Source organism: Phoenix dactylifera, unplaced genomic scaffold (assembly GCF_009389715.1).
Source record: "Phoenix dactylifera cultivar Barhee BC4 unplaced genomic scaffold, palm_55x_up_171113_PBpolish2nd_filt_p 002085F, whole genome shotgun sequence".
Taxonomy (NCBI): Eukaryota; Viridiplantae; Streptophyta; class Magnoliopsida; order Arecales; family Arecaceae; genus Phoenix; species Phoenix dactylifera.
The window spans coordinates 21,973-32,500 of NW_024069359.1; the positions used below are offsets into that span (position 1 = coordinate 21,973).

The following is a 10,528-nucleotide window of genomic DNA, read 5'->3' on the forward strand; positions in this document are numbered from 1 at the left end:
TATAAAAAAGTCCAAGGAGGAGTATTAGAGAGGATTTCGTTATGAGGTGCCAATTGTATGAGAAAATTCATAGGCATCAGAAGTTATTAAAAATCCTTGAACTATTGCTGGTCTTCCTCTTAGTCAAATGATTCTTTGAATTCTTGTACACAATTAAATCAATGCAGAATTCTTGTACACTATTCATTGGTTATTTGTGCTAATTTAAGAAATTTTTATGCTATATTTGTTGTTTGTACTACTGTTTTTGCTATCAGTTAAGTGGCTTTCCCATATTTATATTATGCAAATAAATACAATGATAGCTCAGAAAGCACTTGTAATAAGTTTTGATTGGTTGTAGGTATAACTATAACAACTCCATAAAACATTAATCAAGATTCTCTACAGTACGGCCCGTGCACCGCAGAGTGTTGTGCATCTCTAAATGGCAACCATCAGGAGATGAATGGCCACTAAACAACATGCGCTGTGTATGAAAAGATACACACTTATGGACTACCTTGTTTGATAGCTGTCTATCTCTTGATGGCGGCCATCCATGACCTACAGTACTCTACAGTGCCACATGCACACTGTAGGGACCCGTGTTCATAAAACATACTCATTTTTATCTTATGACCCACGGAATAGCATGGCCAACTCTGCTTCCATATAATCAAGACATCTCTAGACCCCTACGTGTTGCAGGGCAAGCTTATAGGCAATCTACAGCTCATAAAGTGCCTACTTCATTTTTCATTGGACAATACCTAACCTGCAGTAATATGGTGCAAGTTGAGCTAGTTTAGCAAAACCTGACTTGACTTGATTGGGTTGGGCCAATATAAACCTAACTGTTGGGTTTTGCTAGGGTTCGAAATTGTCGTCACAACTTCAAGGTAGGGGAAGTTTGGGTTGAAAGTTTGGCAGCCAGGATCCAAACCAAATTTCTACATTATAGTATTTAAACCAACCCAATTCAAGCTTCTTGTTGTCTTATTCTAAACAAACCTGAGAGGTATAGATTTCTGGATCGAATATTGCTTGTATTGACTTGATCTAACTTGACCTAAACATATCCAGCCTAAACTGTGTTTGGGTTGAAAATTTAAAGTTGGATCAGGTTGGGGCATTATTATTCGGTTGGGTTTGGATTGGATATTTCTCTTAACCAAGTTTGGATTGGGTCGGTACATGTTTCAAGTAACCAACAAACTCAAGAACACCAAGGTAGGTCTGCGGAGGTGGAACAACAGATCGGTTGGAAACGTTCATGTGAGATTATAGAATTTGGAGGCAGAGCTGGTTGAGCTTTAATCAAAGAAAGCAAATTCTGGAGGTCCATAGCGCTCTACTACTTCTTACTAAATTGGCTGAGTATAATAGGTTCTTGAGATAGCAAAAGATATTTTGTGTTGCACCCCCAACCTGAAATCACGAGCCAGAGATTGCGGCAACCACCGCATACTCATAAAAAACTCTTTCTATAAGCATGCAAGGCATCTCATCCGGATATAATAAACAAGCAGCGGAATAAATTTAAATAATCAATATTAAAATTTTAATTTAAATAATTAGAATCCTATATTAATATCTCACGAAACCAACAATGTTTTAAAAAAATTACATCAAACTCTAGTCAAACCCTGATCTAAATTAAAAATATTAAATTCAGCCTCTAGTCACTCTCTCGATCATAATCTCGTGCCATTTTAGTTTTCAGATCTATAAAAACAGTAAGATATAAAGTAATAAATTAGATAGCCCAGTAAGTAATGAACACTTTAACTAAAATAATTAGGCAATAAATTATAAAATTATTTAAAAAAAATAAGCAAATGTAGTTCATTAATTCAAAACCAAATTCAAGTATGTAGATTTATCAAAACATTGTCCATGCCAAATTCCATCTTTCTCAAAATCAAATTTTGTTTATAAATTCAAATTCTTTCAAATCACCATGTTTATCCCATCAACCATGAACTATGACCACATTTTTTCTGTGGCAGATCATGATATTGCATGTCTTCTTGCGGTGTCTGCATATCATCTTACGGTAAAGTCCTTCAGGACTACGTATCTGCTTGTGGTATGTCGCGCATCTTCTTGTGACATAAATCTTTCAGGACAAATCAAGTGCCAATGTATTAGCCCCCATTGGTAGGGTCCTTAACATGTCAGGCTAAAAGTTCAAAACAATCATGCAGTTCATATCTCACTTCAACAAAAATATAACAAATCATAAGATATCGAAATCAATTGAACAAGTTCGATATTTCCAAGCATGCATTATCATAATATTCCAAAATAAAGCATATTTAGTAATAAAATATCATTCATCAAATTCATACAACATGAATAATATGATTTAATATAATAATCTTATAATTTTTCGATAAATCTAGAAAAAGGATTATATTACTTACTTTGTGAGTGAAACCGGACTATATATTCAATTAATTTCTAAAATTTCTCTGAGAATCTAAGACTCTAGCAAACGCTCAATTGAAATCTTCAGTGAGTACCGTGAGCCAAGAGTGTTGGAAGTCAAGAGGAGAAGAAGGGACCGACGATGATCTAGCGATAATGATCTGTAGGCTCAAGTGTGGCGCATTCAAAGGAAGACCAGTTGAAAATTCAGTTTCTGCAAGGCTGGGGTCGATTCATGGAAAGCTGGGGTCGACCCATGAAGAGCTGGAGTCGACCCCAGTGAAGGAAGGGTCGACCCAAAGAAGTCACAGGGAGACGACAGAAAGCACTTCTCTGTCAGTCTCAAGTGGGGTCGACCCCTAACAGTCCGGGGTCAACCCCTAGGGTCGACCCCAGTGAAGGAAGGGTCGACCCCAGGAAGTCACAGGGAGACAATAGAGAGCTGTTCTCTGTCGTCTTAGGAGGGGTCGACCCCTGTCTGCAAGGGATCAACCCCTGAAGTATAGGGGTCGACCCCTGATCTGCAGGGGTCGACTCCAGCGCTGTGCCAGGCGTGCCATTCAGTCAATAACGGAAATTTTTGGTCTTTGACTGGCTTAGGGACTTCATGATTTAAGTTTATAAGGGTCTAAGTCATTCTTGGGCTAGGTTTAGACTCAAGAAGAGAGTATGTAAGTCACGGACTTGGATTGAGTGCTTTCTAATGTGGCTTAGGGGGAGATTGTGTTGGCTTGGGATTAGACTAAAATTGGGAGCCTATATAAAGACTTGATGTAATCAGTTTTAGGGTTGAGAGAGAGGGTCACTTGTATTATTTTCTGGAGAAATAAGAGCCACCAGAAAACTTCTCCCACATTCTCTCTTCTCTTCCTCTTTTTCTCCACGAAAATCCTAGTTTGTGATTGTGGTTCTTCATCTCTTCTTCCTTCTTTCTCCACGCAGCCTGACGCCCTAGGGGACGCCCTAGGTTAGCGGTTATCAGGGATCCACACGCTTCCACACAGCGCCAACAATTGGTATCAGATCGAGGTTTTGGCGTGGGAAAGAAGAAACGAAGGAAAGACATCAAGAGGAAAGCAGTCCGCTCATCTCCCTTCAAGGTGATTTCTCAAATCAGATTTGTGTTTATTTGTGATTGTAGTCAGGCCAACCATGAACAATAACATGAAGGTGGAGTTTAAGAAGTTTAATGGGAAGGAAAGCTTCTCTATGTGGAAGGTCCGGGTGGAGGATCTCTTGGTGAAGAATTATTTGGATTCGGCCTTGGAGGACAGGCCGAAGGGTATAACAGATAAGGAATGATTTTCTTTGGAGAAAAGGGCTTGCGCTGCCATCAGAGAATGCTTAGCAGATTCAGTCTTATACAGCATCCTAGAGGAGAAGACACCCAAGGGATTATGGACAAAGTTGCATACCATGTATATGGAAAAGAATATGTGCAACAAGCTGATGTTGAAGAAACAATTGTACAGCCTTCGGATGCATGAAGGTGGAGATATTGTTCTTCATATTCAGTGGTTTGACCAGGTTTGCAATGACTTGCAGACCTTTGGGGTGAAGATGGAAGAGGAGGATAAATCTCTACTCTTGCTTTGCTCGCTGCCAGGTTCTTATGATCCTTTGGTAATTACTTTGCTGTATGGGAAGGAGACGCTGAATTATGAAGACATAATTTCTGTGCTAAGATCCAATGAGCAAAGGAAAAGATTGACAAAGGATGGAGTTCCTCAAGAAGGTCTTACTGTCGGAGAGAGGCCTGGGAGAGGGAAAGAATGCAGCAAGCAAAAAGGATGGTCAAAGTCCAGAAAAGGTAAGAAAGAGTTCAGATGCTACAAGTGCAATGAAGTAGGACACTTGAAGCGAAATTGTCCGCTTTGGAAGAAGCATCAGGAAGAGAAGAATGGCAAGGATTAAGTCAGTGTCGTGGCTGATCTCAAGGTGGACGATGACCTTTTGTAGTTTCGGATGATCACAGGAACAACACGGATATCTGGACAATGGATTCAGCCTGCTCTCATCATTACACACCAAAACGGTCTTGGTTTGCTACATACACCAAAATCGATGAGGAGAGTGTGACACTAGGAGATGATCATCCTTGCAAGGTGGCCGGCATTGAGACCATCAAGGTGAGGATATTTGATGGGATGGTGCGGACTCTTACCAATGTAAAGCACGTCCCGAATCTGAAAAAGAATCTAATGTCACTTAGCTACTTGGAGAAGAATGGTTACAACTTTAGTTGCTATTCCAGGAGTGGTATTTTGAATATATCCACAGGAGCCATGGTTGTGATGAAGGGGAGGAGGTTGGAGAATAATTTATACAGGATGGAAGGGTCCGTGGTGTGTGGGGGACCCGAAACAGCAGCAGTGGCACAGGGCCAGCAGGAAGCATAACGGTTGTGGCATTACCGCCTTGGCTATATGGGAGATCATGGTATGAAGATGCTGAGCAAAGATGGACTGATATCAGATCTGGATGGAGGAGTTTCAGAGATGTGTGAGCCTTGCCAGTTAGGAAAGCAACACAAGGTGAAGTTTTCCATCAGTACTACACGCAACGAAGGTACCCTGGAGCTAGTGCACACGGATGTTTGGGGACCGGCCCCGGTCACAGCTAGTAATGGGGCAAGATATTTTCTAACCCTTATTGATGACTTTTCAAGGAGAGTTTGGGTGTACTTCTTGAGAAAAAAGTCAGAGGTCTTCTCTAAGTTCAAAGCCTGGAGGGCAGAGGTAGAGAAGGAGAAGGGATGCTGCATGAAGTGTGTGCGGTTCGACAATGGTGGCGAATTCACAAGTAAGGAGTTTCTGAAATTTTGCGAAGATTGTGGGATCAAGAGGCAATTTTCAGTAAGGAAGACTCCTCAATATAATGGGGTGGCCGAAAGAATGAACAGGACTCTCATGGAGAAAGCTAGATGTATGAGATTGCAGACAGGGCTTCCCAAGGTGTTTTGGGTGGATACAGTAGACACAGCCTGCTACTTGGTGAATCGATCTCCTCATACAAAGCTAGATGGGAGGATTCCAGAGGAGCTATGGTCTGGAAAAAAGGTGGAGGTTGGTCATCTTAGAGTATTTGGGTGCACGGCATTTGTGCATATAGATCCCAGTGAGCGGAGCAAGTTGGATGCCAAGTCACGAAAGATGGTGTTCATAGGATATCTGCGTGGAGTCAAGGGTTATCGACTGTGGGATCCGTTGAAGAAGAAGACAACTATCAGTAGGGATGTGGTCTTTGATGAGAATTCTTCCTAAAGATGCAAAAGGTGGAAGAAGAGCGGGGGGAGAACCAACCGGACAGGATTGGACAGTTAACTTCTTATTCAGTTTTACCTTTTGTAGGTGCACCAGAAGGACATGAAATTCAGGTGGAGCACCAGTTAGAGGTGCCTCCACATGTGGAGAGGAGCGAGATGCTAACTCGAAGACGAGATGTGCAAAGGGAAGAACAAGATCCCAGCAGAAGCATCGGAGTCGCACTGCACAAGCCTAAGCGGATTGTGTGGCAGCCGGAGAGGTATGGTTTTGGCGAAACCATGTCTTATGCATTGGTTGCTGTGAATGGAGACCCGAAGACCTATGAGGAGGCATTGGCACACCAGGATAGCGATAGGTGGGTCCAAGCTATGGTAGAGGAGATGCAGTCTCTTCAGAAAAATCAGACTCGGCGGTTGGTGCAGTTGTCAAGTGAAAAAAAGCCCATGGGATGCAAGTGGGTGTTCCAATGCAAGGAAGGACTTTCAGATAGAGAAGGCATCACAGAAGCTGCCAAGAAAGCTCTATGGCTGAAAGGATTGGCATTGAAAATGAGATTTGCACAGAAGGCTGTCAGGGTGCATTGTGATAGCCAGAGTGCATTATCTTTGGTTCAGAACTCGATCTATCATGTGAGGACCAAACATATTAACATCAGGTACCACAGGATTAGAAAATTGGTGGAAGAACGTGAAGTGGAGCTAGCCAAATTTCATATGAAGGAGAACTTGACAAATGCACTGACCAAGACTCTTCCAAGGGATGGCTTCCTCAGGCGTGTGGCGCTGATGAGATTGATGGACCAGGAGAAGCTTGCAGAGGCTTTAGAGCGCCAAGGTGGAGATTGTAGGCTCAAGTGTGGTGCATCCAAAGGAAGACCAGCTAAAAATTCAGTTTTTGTAAGGCTAGGGTCGACTCATGGAAAGCTGGGGGGTCGACCCATGAAGAGCTGGGGTCCACCCCAGTGAAGGAAGGGTCGACCCCAAGAAGTCACAGGGAGACGATAGAGAGCACTTTTCTGTCGGTCTTAGGTGGGGTCGATCCCTGACTGTTAGGGGTCGACCCCAGTGAAGGAAGGATCGACTCCAGAAAGTCACAGGGAGACGACAGAGAGCTGTTCTCTGTCATCTTAGGAGGGGTCGACACCTATCTGTGAGAGGTCGACTCCAGTGCTGTGCCAGGCATGCCATTCAATCAATAACGAAAATTTTTGATCTTTGACTGGCTTAGGGATTTCATGATTTAAGTTTCTAAGGGTCTAAGTCATTCTTGGGCTAGGTTTAGACTCAAGGGGAGAGAGCATGTAAGTCATGGACTTGGATTGAGTGCTTTCTAATGTGACTTAGGAGGAGATTGAGTTGGCTTGGGATTAGACTAAAATTGGGAGCCTATATAAAGGCTTGATATAATCAGTTTTAGGGTTGAGAGAGAGGGTCACTTGTATTATTTCCTGGAGAAATAAGAGCCGCCAGAAAACTTCTCCCACGTTCTCTCTTCTCTTCCTCTTCTTCTCCACAAAAACCCTAGTTTGTGATTGTGGTTCTTCATCTCTTCTTTTTTCTTTCTCCATGCGGCCTGACGCCCTAGAGGACGCTCTAGGTTAGCAGTTATCAGGGATCCACACGCTTCCGCACAGCGCCAACATGATCGACAAAACATGTCGGTGGTGAGGCGAAAGGGGATGTCGGGGTCTAGCAATGATGCTTGGCAAAACTTTGTTAGCAGATGGAACCAGGACCCACCCACAGTACCACCTAGTCTCCCACCTCCGAGAAATAAATTGGATAAAGAAGACAGACAATGGCTCTTAGCAGAAATTACTGGAAGTTATGGCACCTCTAAAATATATGGATTCTAACGGATCTCATGGGCCTGATGGTTTCTCACTTGGTCTCTGCAACGGTTATTGGAATATCATTGGCATGGATATTTGCAAAGTTATCAAAGAGTGCTTTATAAGAAGTCCAACGCCAGAGGCATGGAAGACAACTTTTGTCAAACGCCTACCGTGCGAAATCATTAGAGACCTGTAGTCTTTGTAATACAATGTACAACTTGGTGGCTAAAATTCTTGCAATTTGCCTAAGAAACAATCCTTAGTTTTAAAAGAGAAGAATGATTTTATAGAATTATCTCTAAATATTTTGATTATAATGCTATATCTTCCGATTAGAGAATGTGGTGCTATGATCTCTAATTGAGTTATCCAATGGATCAAATATAAATGGAATTACTTGGTTCAAGTGAGGGATTCCTGATGCTTTGCTGCCGTTAATTCTGGTTACATCTTTTCATTACTATAATCTGATTTTAATTTATTTTTAAACATTCACATCATGTTTTACTGTTTTGATATTTCTTCTTAGTTTTGTAGTTTCTTTTAGTGTTTCTACCTTCTCCCTATGAAATCGACCTCCCAATCTATATTGTGACAGCTGCATTATTCTTTGGGCGTAATCAAGCCACCATCCTATTTTTTTCGGTTAATTCCATAGAGCTTGGGGAAGAGGGTTTGCAGAGAAGCATCACAAATCCAACAATCTTTCCAAAAGGGTGTTCCCTCACCATTGCCAATTTGAAATTTTGCTCTAGTCCATAATACGAGTAAAGCATTAACTGCATCTCTCCATAAATTAGAACAATTTTTACTTGGCCTCTAATTCATAGATAGCTTCACCTTTTTATGATAAGTAAAATGCATCTGACTTTTCCAAATGTCTGAATCATTTGTAAGATATCTCCACCCCCATTTGCCAAGTAATGCTTGATTAAGCTAACTAATGTTCTTGACATCTAAACCCCCCTCTTCCTTTCCAAGACAAACAGTGCTCCAATTTACTTTGCAGGAGGCTTCTTTACCATTCTTATCACCACTCCTTAAGAAGGATCTTCTATATCTTTCAATTCTTTTGACGACCCAAACCGGTAATTTAAAAATGGACATGAAATAGAGGGGAAGGGCAGTGAGTACAAAATTAGTGAGGATTATTTTTTCTCCAAAAAAAGAGGTATTTACCCTTGTCGCTAATCTAGCTTCAATTCACTTCAAAAAATGACAACCAATCTCTCTTTGCAAGCCTACCACTACATAGTGGTAAACCAAGATACTGAAGTAGAAGGGGGGCAAAAGAGCAGTGAAGCCATTTAGCACAATCGTATGCCATGTTATAGTCCAGACCAATAGGCTATATAGAGCTCTCTTTGTAATTGATAGACAATCCAGAAGTAAGCTCAAAATAGTATAGGATTCACTACAGAAAAAAGTGGCTTTTCCAACAATAATCCACCGATGCTATACAAAAGCATCGCTAATTTAGTCACCGCGCCAAATTTTGGCAACGCGGGCAGGTAGCGTTGGTATATTACAATGCTTAAAAGTGTCGGGAGTGGAAAGATAGCTATAACGACACTTATAAGCGTCGTCAAAAGCCTAAGTTAATATGACGCTTTTTAAAACAATCGTCGGAAGCCTTAGTGCGCTAAGGCAACGCTTTAGAAAGTATCGTTGGAGGCCTAATCGTCCTCCTAGGACGACGCTTTAAAAAACATTGTCAGTAGTCTATCTCGCCCCAAAGTCAACGTTTTAGAAAATATCGTTCGGGGCCTAATCGCCCCTAAAACGACGCTTTACAAAGTGTCGTCAGAGGCCAATTCCCCCCATGATGCTTTAGAAAGCATTATCGGAGGGCAATTGCCCCCCCCCCCCCCCCCCCCCCCTCCAAATAAATTTCTAATCATCTCAAAATCCCTAACCCCTTCCCAAACCATTCCGACCCAGCCCCCCTACAAATCCCTAACATCTCTACTCCTCAATGCCCTCCTTATTCTCCTCCTCTTCCTCCTTCGTCTTCAGGGGTTGTGGAAGGGCGCCGTCAGGCGAGGGAGGAGGGCACTGATGGTGAGGTCATCGAGCCAAGAGATGGCACTTGGACTAGAGTTTATTCATTAGCATAAACTATTTCAAAAATGGACTCAAGTTTATGGTCAAATCAAAATTATTTAAATTTTAATTTCAAACAGATCAGATTGGGTTGGGCTAGAATTCCGAAAACCTAGACTCGGCTCCGAAAATAAATTGGGTCTAATTTTAGAACTCAACCCGGCCCCACGGATCGTTTAAAAAAGATCGGACTGGGTTTACTCAGGTCGGGTCATGGGTCAACGTGACCCATTTGCACCTCTACTAGTTTTAGAGAGAAAAGAGAGAGAGAGAGGTGATGGCGAGCTCGGTCGGGAGGAGATGGCTGAGCTAACAACTACAAATTATGTGATTTCATCAGGCCTCTCAATGCCGATATGAGAGAATCATCATTTCCATATGGTTAGACCGAGCATTCTTCCTGAAGGGTAGCTACACGCTTATAGCCAAAGTGCATCCACATTGTGTTCAGAAACTGACAATTCAGAACCAACCATCAACTGTTTCCTTCTGTCTCTCGAAGTGAGAACATCCCTGCGTTGCAGGCCATCTTTTTCCTTCTTCCTTTTGGGTCTTTCTCATATGGCAAAAGATGTTGGTCCAATAGAACTCCAAAAGAATTGGACAATTTGCTCAATATATAACTAATTGGACTGACACCTTATGGTTTGTAGGCTTCCATCTCATTTGTGCATACCTTGCTGATCCTATCAGCACACTGCCAGTAGCTATCTTTCTATTCTACCTCCCATTAGAGAAATCAAATATGGATGAGGATGTTAATATATCAAGTTTATCAGCTTCGATGAGATTTATATATAGATGCACAAAGCATTAGTGTATGACATTGCCAACCTACTTACACCACCAAGGATAGGTCTTTGGTATCAGCCTTGATGTAGAGGTCTCTCAGATGATACTATGAGGTTTGGCA

The 10,528-nt window shown here is 42.0% G+C and overlaps 1 pseudogene; it reads right to left on the minus strand.

Annotated features, from left to right (window-relative positions):
- Positions 1 to 10,345: 10,345 nt before the first annotated feature.
- LOC120109370 overlaps positions 10,346 to 10,528 on the minus strand; it is a 12,568-nt pseudogene continuing 12,385 nt past the window's right edge.